At 32.7% G+C, this 9,651-nt stretch overlaps 1 non-coding gene across 1 annotated transcript; it reads left to right on the forward strand.

Moving 5' to 3' along the window:
- The first annotated feature begins 1,669 nt into the window (after window positions 1-1,669).
- LOC113874012 lies at window positions 1,670-1,776 on the forward strand. Its single transcript, XR_003506074.1, has one exon. It is a non-coding gene; the product is annotated as a small nucleolar RNA R71 (small nucleolar RNA).
- Window positions 1,777-9,651: the final 7,875 nt, after the last annotated feature.

The raw sequence follows: 9,651 nt of genomic DNA on the forward strand, positions 1-9,651 counted from the left end.
TCCATAGTGCTCACAAAATGACAGGATTCTTGGCTAGACGGGTACTTGAAAGAATTGAAAACTTGAAATACGATTTCCTTATCATCTAGCCTCAGTGTGAGCTTCCCTTCTTGTACATCTATGATGGCCCTAGCAGTGGCCAAGAATGGTCTCCCTAATATGATGGGGGCATCATTATCTTCCTCCATGTCAAGTACCACGAAGTCAGCCAGAAATATAAACTCTCCAACTTTTACAAGTACGTTCTCCATTATGCCTTTGGGGTATGTGATCGACCTATCTGCCAGCTGAAGTGATATGGAGGTTAGCTTAGGTTTATGCATTTCAAGCTTCCTGAAAATAAAATAAGGCATAAGATTAATACTTGCTCCTAAATCACATAAAGCCTTATCAATATGAGTTTTTCCAATTGTGCAAGGAATAGTAAAACTCCCTGGGTCCTTAAGCTTAGGTGGAAGCTTTTTAAGGACTATAGCTGAGCACTCCTGGGTGAGCTTCACAGTTTCATGTGTTTTCAGCTTTCTTTTATTGGTCAAAATCTGCTTTAAAAATTTAGCATATTTGTGCATTTTGGAGATAGCATCAATGAAAGGCATATTGATGTAAACTTTGCCCAATAAGTCTAAGAACTTGTGGAACTCTTCATCATAAGGAGGGTGACCTTCGTTGAACAAAAGGCTCTTCGTTCTTTTCTTTTTCAGGCTCCTCGCTTGAAGCACAACCTTGCTCATGGTGATGCACGGCCGTGCTTTTATCACTGTCATGGGCGTGCTTGTATAAGCACGGTTGTGCTTCTATTTCAGCAGGGGTGTGCTCATTAGTAAGCACGGGCGTGCATGTAGAATCAGCATGGGCGTACTTCTCAACGAGCTTGGGCGTGCATGTGCCTCTGTTCTGCGATTCTTGTAATTTCTTCTTACTTCTAAAAGTGATGGCATTGCATTGCTCCCTTGGATTAGGCTCAGGCTGAGATGGCAGTGTTCTCATCCTTCTTTGACTCAGAAGGTTCGTAATTTGCTCCATTTGTGCACTCATCTTAGAAGAGTTGGCTTGTATTTCAGATTTGACCTCTGCGAACCTCTTATCAGTTCTCTCAATATGTTGGTCCAACTTGGATTCAAGCTCTGTCATCCTCTTATCAGAGTAATGCACATATTGCATCATCTGTTCTTGAAAGTTGGACTGAGATCTAGGAGCTTCTTTTCTTTCAGGTCTTACTCCTTGACTTTGCATATGAGGAGGGCAATAAACACTTGAATTTTGACTTCCAAAGCCATTCCCCCATGAGTTAGGAGGATTACTACTCCACCCTAAACTGTGATTGCCCATGAAGTTTGCCTCCTCTTGCTTAAATTCTGGGCTTGCAGAAACTTTTACAGACTAGTCTTGGACCTTCATTAAAGATTCTAGTTGCTTTGCAAGGGCTTCTATTTGGTTAATTAGTGGATTACTGCTCTCTACTTGGTGGACTGGGGCAGTCTCTTTCCTTTTGATGTCGTAAGAGTCAGCAGTGTGTCACTGAAAGCTAGAAGATGTCATCTCATCTATGAGCTTGTATGCATCATCTGGATCTTTTCTTATGAGGGACCCTCCTACTGTGACCTCAATTGTAGCCCTAGTGGTGATTGATAAGCCACTGTAAAAGATTTACACCTGTCTCCACATCGAAAAATCATGATGAGGACATCTCCTCAAAATCTCTCCAAATCGCTCTCATGCCTCGAATAAGGATTCTGCTTCATGTTGGTTGAAGCAACATATCTCTGTCATAAGCTTAGAGGACCTTGATGGGGGAAAGTACTTTCCCAAGAATAGTTGAGTGAGATCCTCCCAAGTTGTGATGGAATTGGCTGGGAGTGAGGCAAACCAAGCATTCACCTTTTCAAATACCAAGAATGAGAAATGATGGAGTCGAATAGCATCGTTGGAGATTCTATTGTATTTGATGGTATCTGTCAATCGGAGGAACTTTGTCAGATGGAGATTGGGGTCTTCATTAGGCATGCCTCCAAACTGTATAGAGTTCTGGACCATGGTTATGAGTGCTAGTTTCAATTCAAAATTGTTGGCCTCCACATTAGGTGCCGCAGTGCTTCCAGGAGTACCTCTAGCAGTGGGTGTCATATAATTTTGGATTGATCTCCTTCCCTCTGCCATTCTTTACTCTCTCACTTCTTTTCTTTGTCTACATGTTGTTCTCTCAATCTCCAAATCAAATAAACAAGCTGTAGAGCACTTAGAACGAGTGAACATACATTAAAAAAAATTGTGAAATAAAAATAAAAATAAAAAATAAAAATAAAATAAATACGAAATTTATAAAAAAAATAAAAAAATTTAACAATAAACAAAACAGAATTAAAATAAAGTAAAACACAAATTGCTTAAATCAATTAAATTTGAGATTTTCTTAATATTGAAAAAGAAATCTCCGACAACGGCACCAAAAACTTGTTTAGAGGGCAAGTGCACCCATCCAGAAGTAATAAAGGGTTCTTAAATTAAGTTCCCGAAATATCGTCCCACAAGGATTGATTTTCAATTACTAAGAATTTCCTAGTTCAATTGTTTAAGCTTCAAAGATACGAGATTAATTAAAAACAAAAATTTATAAAATCAATTATAAAACTAAGAGTAAGGAATACAATGCATGTCTTAGTTAAACTTATCAGAGAGAAACCTAGGGCATATGGGTTTTCTCATTCAATCCTTTATGTTATTTTTCTATTTACCTCTAAATCCGATTTCCTTGTGATTACCAATCATTCATACGAATACTATTAATACCCAACGGTCATGCAATATTAATATTCTTTTCTCTAAATTAATATCCCCAAGAGTCATGCAAGACATCAATTTGAGAAAGCTTAAGGAACCTATGAACTTGTTAATTTAATAATGATTAGAAGAGAAAGATTGGTTTGGTCCACCTAATCCTTTGTCTCGTTTTACCCTATAGATCTATTAATTAACCGAGGTACGGTCGCCTAACGATATAATTAATTCGAATTAAGAAAGAAGCGCAATAGGATAAAATCTAATCACAAAATCAAATTTAAATTCAAATATCAAAATTCCATAAATTCATGAACAATAGTTTCTATAGCCCTAGCTATGGACTTAGTTACTTATGCTAAAGAAAAGAACTAAAACAATCATAAACAAAGACATAATCAAAAGAAATAACAAACTAGAGTGTGAGATGTGTTCCCGGTCTTCAAGTACGATCACTCGAAGCTCTAAGTCCCGCCAAGCATGTCCCAAGGATCTCATGCAAGAGAGATGAGATCAAATGTCTTCTAGAGCCAAAGCCAAGATGTCAAAAACTGGTCTCAAACGATGTTTGAGATCTTCCCTTTTATAGGATTTGAAAATCCTACAAACTCTTCATAATTGGGCTTCCCGCAGATGAGCACAGCCGTGCAAGGCCGCTTGGGCTCAAAGCACCCCTGTGCTTGTTAGAAGAGACTGGGCGTGCTGGCTGCTGTGAAGCTCTAATCTTCTATCAATTTGGGCCCAAAATACACCCAAAATCCACTTGCGCCCTCTTTATACAAAACTGCACAATTAATAAATAAATTAGTGTAAAACCTAAATAAAATAAAGATTGTATATGAATATATAGGTTATAAAAGAGGGCCTAATTATAGACTTATTAACCCACACTTGAATTCAACCACGGAAGTGCTCCCCATGCGGATTTCGTCCTAAATACACGGAAGAATTCCACGAGAACCCAGGGAAATAAAAAAAACAGAGAAGGGGGATGAAAAACCAAAACCCTAACCATTAAAACTCACCTCCAAGCATTCCCAACAGGAATCCAACCTTTGATAAAGCTCCCGAACAGTTTTGGAGGCAATTTAATCGGTGGAATAGGGTTGTGGGTTAAGAGGATCAAAGAAATTTTGAAGGGAAGGTGAGAAATAACCTTTCTCAAACCCTAATCCCCTTTAAATCCTCTCTAGTCGCGACACTCTCGTTACAGTGAGATATTCTTGTTGCAGCGAGGGGCCTCACTGCAGCGACTCCGTCTCTCGCTACAACAAAAAATTCAGACAAAACTACACTCTGGTTTCTGCAGAATCTCGCTATAGCGAGATTGCACCCAGAAATGCAACCCAACTGTGGCTTTGTTGCTACAGCGAGAGACCTCTTTCATATTGAATACACAAAAAATAATGCATATTTACAAGTCTTCCAATTCAACTACTACTCTGCTGCACCTCCCTTATACCTATTTGTTCCCATCTCTTAATTTGGCTCTCAACTTTGTGGTGTTGTGATACTCTAACCCTAAGCACTCAACAACCTTGACTTTTCCTTTTATTTTTATACAATCGTTTAACCCACCAAATATCTTCTAAGGGTATTGTTCATGGACAAGTGTACCCATCAAAAAATAATAAAGATTCTAAAAATAAGTTTCCAAAATATCGTTTCACAAAGATTGTTTTCAATTACCAAGAATTTCTTAATTCAATTGTTAGAATTTAAATGATGTGAAATTAATAAAACAAGAATTTAAATATAAAACCGATTAACAAGAAATTAAAATAGCGCAGCCTTTGAGAATAAACTAATGAAGAAGAACCTATGGCATATAGTTTCATCTTTACAATTTTTTATGTTTTCTTTTAAACTAATTATAATTTCAGTTTCCTTCTAATTACCAATCACTCATACTGTATCTATAAACACCCAATGATTATACAATGTTAATAATCTTTTCTCTAAACTATCACCCTCAATGGTCATGCAAGGTCAAAGAAAAAGAAAGCATAAAATGCCTATAAGCTATTAATTTAATAATAATTGAAAGAGAATAATTAAGCTTAGTCTACCTAATCCTTTGTCTTGTTTTACCTTATAAATCCATTAACTATATGTGGTATGATCACCTATGATATAATTAATTATGATATGTTTAAGAGTTGTCAATTCTAACATATAAATTTAGCATAATAGGGTAAACACCAATCAAGAAAGAAAACATGAAGTTATTATTAATAATAAAGATCCCATAAAGTCATGCAAAGAATCCACCATAACCCTAGCTATGGATTTAGCTAGACATCATATAAAAGAAAATCAAAATAATACTAAACAAATTCATAGAACTTGAAAAGTAAATACAAACTAGAAGAGTCTTTAATGAAGAAGAGCTCTTGATCCCAAGACACACTCTCAAAGCTTCAATAGTCATCAGCGACTGGCTAACACCAAGATTGAGGATGTAAAAGAGATGCGTAAAATATGTAGAAAAAAAATGAGATTAAAATAGGATGCTTAAGTCGCTCCCGCTAAGGTCTCTTTTATAAGGTTTAAAAACTCTAAAATTACTTAAGGTTTGGGCTTCCTGTTAGGGGTGTTCATGAATTGGATTTTTAAAAAACCAATCTAGATTCATTTAAAATCCAATTATATGGATTGGATTATAAATCAATTCGTTTTTTTTAAATTTGAATTTGGTTTAAAACCAGTTTTAAACCGTTTTTACATATGGTAAAAATATACTCTAATTATTTTTTAATTATTATATTAAAATATTTAAATTTTATAATAAATAATATAACATTATATATATATATATATATATATATATATATATATTTGTTAAGCATCAACATTTATTAAAGATAAAATATAAATACAAGAAGTACTCTAACCCATTACATTAACAATACATGTCAAGAAAATATTTTCGTATATTTTAATTTATTAATAATACTTTTTATTTTTATATTTTATTGAAGTAATAAATATTTAGATATATTCTACTTTTTATCATCTATCCATCACACAAATTAATTATATGAGTTGAATTTTAAACTATTTTATTTTATTTTAATTGGTTCAAAAATAGTTTTAAAATTTAAATTTATTTTAAAATCAATTTTAAATTTGATTTTTGTTGAAACTAGTTTTAAATTTAGTTTTAAGTTGAATTAATTTTAAATTTAATTTTTAACGCAAAATTGATTTTCAATATATTTGTGAATTATATTTTTAAGGTAAAACTAATTTATTGTACAAAATATTGCATTAAATTAGTGCATTTCAAAAAAAATTTAACAATATTTATTGATATATTATATTTTATAGAAGTATATAAAATATTTATTATTATTTTTAAATTATTTTTATAAACGGAGTTTATAGTAAAAATTTAAATTAAAACCTATAAAAATAAAAATTAATAATATAAATAATAATAAATTTTTTATGTTATAATATTTTAAAAATTTAAAAATAAACATAAATATAAAAATAACAGTAGTAATTAATTTAAAAATATTTTTTATATTTTAATATTTTTAATTATTTTAAATATTTAATTTTAATTATAAGAATTAAGATTAATAAAAAAAAATAATAGTAGTTAAATGTAGTTATAATAAAATTTTGTAAACTAATATAGCGGTAAAATTTAACAAATAAAGATATAAGGTTACTTCATACATATGGATTTGGATAACTAAAAAAAATCTGGTTTTAAAAAATGGATTTAGATACTAAACTGGTTACAAAAATATAGTTAATAAAAAAATCGGTTTAATATGAATCTAGATTTTTAAAACCAATTTGACATTGGTTATGGATTGGATTTATAAAATTGAATTTTTTGAATACCCCTACTTCCTGTAGGTGAGCACGGCCGTGTAGGGCCATAAGCACAGTCATGGATGTGGTTGAAGTACTCTCATGCTGAATGCTAGGGTCTGAGCGTGCTAACTAAAGCGAAACTTTATTTTTCAACCAATTTGAGCCTAGAATATACCAACAATCCAATTGTGACATTTTCATATTAATCTGCACAATTAATATATAAATTAGTATAAAACTTAATTAAAATAATAGCCACACATAGATATTTAGGCTATAGAAGCATGTCAAAATACATACTTATCAAGTATAACACTCCAGCTCTTCAACTGGATGCTCCGCCATCTTTAAGGCTAATACCTCATTCTCCCTTTTCTCTAATTGCTTATCATCCATAATGATCAACTAAGATTGATGTTTAGGGCACTAATGTAGAGGGTGAAAGTTTTGGCCATATTTTATTTTGCTTCCTCTCTATTAGTTTACAATATGATAAGGGATGCACTCCCCGAACTTTTTCATTACTAACTTACCTTTCTCCAACCCTAATATTGCCCGAACTTAAACCAACAAACTTCTCTTCCAAGGTGCTTTTCCATCTTCAAGGCTAATGCCTCCTTCTCTCCTTCGTCTGATTGCTCATCATCCATAATAATTAACTAAAGTTGATGTTCACCACACTGAGGAATAGGGTGAAAGTTTTGTCCACATTTGAAAAATAAACCTTTTTGCTTCCTCTCTATTAGTTCACCATATGACAAGTGACGCACCCCTTAGTCTTTTCCATTACTAATTTTCTTTTCTCTAACTGCAATATTGTTTGAACTTGAACCAACAAACTTCCTTTCCTCCTTTCAAAACTCCCTATCTTGCATTCCCCTTGAATTTCCATCAAGTTAGGCAAACGCTTTGTTCCAAGTCAGCCTCAATTGCTCTCACTAACTCCATCATCCTTACTTTGTTATCAAGTTTATGAATATGAACCTTTCATCGAATATCTACTTGAAGACCATGCACATAATAGGCCTTGATTATTGTTTTGACATTTTGGGAACATGAGAAACTAGATATTCAAACTCTTAAATATATCAATCCATAGTTTCATCCTATTTTATTTCTACTAGACTCTAAAAAAGGATTCTCCATTAGAGATTCCTTATACCTCCAAAGTAGTGTTGCTTTCAAATTATATGATAGGTCTAGCTTATTTTCTATCCATAGATTGAACTATTGAACTGTAGCCTCCTCCATGGAGATTCTGGCTAATTGCACCTTTATTTTTGGCCATGTGTCTTGAACTTCAAAGTATGTCTTAGCTTGAGTAACCCAAGCACCTAGGTCAATGCCATCAAACCTTGAAAGCTTGACCTTTTTTAATGCACATCAAAATTCTATTAACATTTGCTTCTCCATAGAATTTTTTGGTGTTGGTTAGTCTGACGAAACTCCATTAGTGCGATGTTGAGAATGAAGACTCTAGAGACATTCTAAACATAGGATGGAGCTTGTATTCCATCTATTTCATCTCTTCCGTCAGCTTAAAAACTGCATTTTGTAATTCAACTACAACAACTCTGGTGTGTCAACTAGCTTTCGAACAAGATTCTCCAATAAACTCAAACAACCTTCCATGGTTGGTTCCACTCCATTTCTATGCTCAGGCATACAACTCCTTCAACCACACTATGATTAGGGAATAAAAAATTTATGAATTGTATTGTTAATGAAGAATAAAATACCATAGAATCAATTCTATAATACTCAAAGCAAAGCTCGTACCCTTGGCCACTCAAACAAAAAAAAGATGCAAAATTTTCTCATTCTCTCTCTTCCTCCCACTAAATGAAACATTACAAATCAATTTGCTCCCCCATAATTAATTTCTCTTTCAAATTCTCATTTTGCCCTGCTTATTTTTCTTACTATATCTTTTCTAAATTCAAGATCCTTGACTAAGTTGGATTGGACTTGTCTTAAATTCATGGGACCTAACACTACTACTCTTGCTGAAGACAGGACCTTAGGAACAAGAGAATCAAGTAAAGATATAAAGAACATGATCAAATTTTATTAACCATCATAAGAGGCAAGAAAAAGCAGTAGGACAGGTACAATTGCTATTACGTTTCCAAAACGTAAGAGAGATGGGGACATAGGAAATGTTGGATCTTGAGGCCCTAAAGTAGTATTATCATGGCAATTAGGCTTGTTCGAAAGAACCATTTAAAATGAATTAAACTGCTGAACTGAACCAAACTTGAAGATAAAAAATTGAACTTATGTAAAAAATAAAAACAAATTGAACCGCACCTATGATTAAAATTAGTTTAAAAAGTAAACTATTTTTAAATTAAGTTCAATTCACCGAATGAGACAAGTTTAGAAGAAAGAAAGAAAACATCAATAAAATTAAGTGATGGTAGTAACGAAATTATTGATATCCCCAGCGCCTCAAAACTACTCTACACCCAACAATCCGCAATCAAACCTTAAATGAAATGACGTTATATATTGATTATGTTGTTACGCAAGTTTTTTATTGACTACTCTGTTGGACAAGCCCAACTTTACCATTGTTGAACCAATTTCAATGTCACCGTAATATGCAATCGTTTGGTATTAAAAGCAATTCAATATTTTTTTTCTGACTTATGTTAAAAAAAAAAGTGAAACAAAATCAAACTATGAAACCAGTTCCAAACTAATTTTGAATCATTTCATAAAGAAACCAAACTAATTTATAAACTCTTAAAATAGTTCAGTTCAAGAAATCAAATTGCATTTCCATTACTTTTAGTTCAGATTTAGTTATTAACTAAAAGTAAACCATGCTCACTTCGTAGATTTTTTATGGTTTGTTATCTTTCCAATCCAAGGTTATTCTATTTGAATTTCAAACTTTTTTGAGCCTTCATTGAAATTAAACATATATGCATCAAAGTCAGATACAAAATATAAGAAATTAAATAGAGACTTAAGGAACATACACATTAAATATCACAGCAATTAAATATGGCATTTTTTTTATACGCGTGAGAAATGTAA

This window comes from Abrus precatorius, unplaced genomic scaffold (assembly GCF_003935025.1).
Source record: "Abrus precatorius isolate BTA unplaced genomic scaffold, Abrus_2018 Scaffold7, whole genome shotgun sequence".
Taxonomy (NCBI): Eukaryota; Viridiplantae; Streptophyta; class Magnoliopsida; order Fabales; family Fabaceae; genus Abrus; species Abrus precatorius.